A 1,807-nucleotide genomic window follows, 5' to 3' on the forward strand; every position below is an offset into this window, starting at 1 on the left:
AAAACATAGATGTATTATAATGGAGAATTATAACTTTAAGAAAGTCTGAACACAATATACAACTGTCTAATTCGATTTAATTATTTTCTTCAGTTGCACAACCTATCGATGTATAATCGTAGCGGAAACTCCACATGCTTTCAAGTGAGTCATTCGTAATATTTTTATTTTCTCCGTCATAAGTATAGCCATCCTTATCTTCTCACTTTATTTTTTTTTTGTTCTTCCCTACTAAGCTATTTACTCTTGTTTATCACTTCTAATTCCATTCAGTTTTACAACTTAGCTCCTTTACATTATGTAGCTTAGTATTATTCTCCTTTATTTTTTTCATTATTACTTATATATTTTTATGTCATTCATCATATCATGTGTATCTCTTACTTTTCAATACTATTTCTAACACTACATAAAACATTAATATTGATATTTCACAAAATTTGAATTATTTAAAAATTTATCATTATTATTAAAACATTTTGTTTGTACATTCATTAATTAGAGGTAAAAAATCACGCATTTTTTAATAATCTATCTAAGCCTTTGAACATTGTAGTGATACTTATAGAACATGAGTTCATTGGTGTTTTTAAAATAGATATTGTTTTGCCTGTTGAGGTAATAACTCCACAATAACTTATAGATTTTATGTTTATTTTATTTTTTCCGCGGAGGAACCCTTTTGGTAGAAATAGTAAAATAGTGGAACTCCGACAATATTTTTTGATACAAATAATGTGAAGAGAACGAAGTAAATTTAGTAATATGGTCCATAAAATACAAATTATTTTTATCAAAATGTTTGGATCACATGAAAATAAAGCTTTACGGATAGTTCAGTCACAATTTTTACATAGTAAACCAAGAGACAGAGTTACTTACCAAAAAAGTCTTTACTTAATCTGGACGAAGCGGATAGCTGGAGAAAAAACTTTTCTTCTTTCAACTACTTTGGACGGTCACGGACTGCACTTTAAAAGATTAGAGATAAAGTCGCTATCTCCAACACTTTACCTCTTCAACTCTACAATAGCTTAGTAACTCTGTCTAATTTATACTTCGTTCGCATCTTAAAATTAATTTTTTTCATAATATGCTTTTTTATTAATGTTTTTTTTTTTTATGAGCTCAAATATTCATTTAATTATTAATGTAGGTTTTATTTAGTAAAGATTATGTTTTATGTAGTTATTTGTTTGTTTATGTCAAGGCCAGTTATGTCTATTATTTCCCTCCATTGTTTAATATGCTCTAGTTTATCATTTTATTTAAATCATAATTTCTCAGCACTCTTTCTACGGTTCACTGGATAAATTTAATTAATTATTTAGCGAAGCTACCTATGAGCGAGCAGAAGAAGTTACGCCTTTATTCGATGCCCGCCAAAACTAACGTCTTCATCGCTTCCAGCCAGAGAGGACCACTCATATGTTGAAGATTTAAAAGTGGAATCTAGCTCATAAGTGGGATGTGCGCAGGTACCCCTTATTAAAAGAACTTACCTAATGCTTCTGCCGGCATAGCTTTTTAATATGAATTATTCGTGATATCTCTGAAAAAAAAAGTAAAATATATTTAAAAAATAGACGATATATTTTTATTCGACATTAATTCAATTCTTAGAGCTTACGCCTTTATTCGATGCCCGCCAGAACTAACGTCTTCATCGCTTCCCACCAGAAATAACATCTTGATAGCTTCCAGCCAGAGAGGACCACTCTACTTGTCAGAAACTGTAATATGTTGATTTGTATTGAATTGTAAGTAATTTAATGTTTTAATGTATAAACCATGTAAGCATTATCAT

At 29.4% G+C, this 1,807-nt stretch overlaps 1 protein-coding gene across 4 annotated transcripts in view; it reads right to left on the reverse strand.

Annotated features, from left to right (window-relative positions):
- LOC106679496 (uncharacterized) overlaps positions 1 to 1,807 on the reverse strand; it is a 24,138-nt gene extending 22,331 nt beyond the window's left edge. Inside the window, exons 1-2 of one of the 4 annotated variants that reach the window (XR_010844387.1) lie at positions 1,631 to 1,760; positions 1,365 to 1,552 (exon numbers count right to left, since the gene is read on the reverse strand). The gene's annotated coding sequence lies outside the window, so the exon portion shown is untranslated. Of the gene's footprint in view, positions 1 to 882; positions 1,319 to 1,340; positions 1,553 to 1,630 lie in introns of those variants that run through there. The other 3 variants (XM_067050871.1, XM_014418692.3, XM_014418693.3) reach the window with 3 other exon arrangements.

The sequence above is a fragment of the Halyomorpha halys genome, unplaced genomic scaffold (genome assembly GCF_000696795.3).
Source record: "Halyomorpha halys isolate HHAL.00 unplaced genomic scaffold, Hhal_1.1 Scaffold207.1, whole genome shotgun sequence".
NCBI classification, from domain to species: Eukaryota; Metazoa; Arthropoda; class Insecta; order Hemiptera; family Pentatomidae; genus Halyomorpha; species Halyomorpha halys.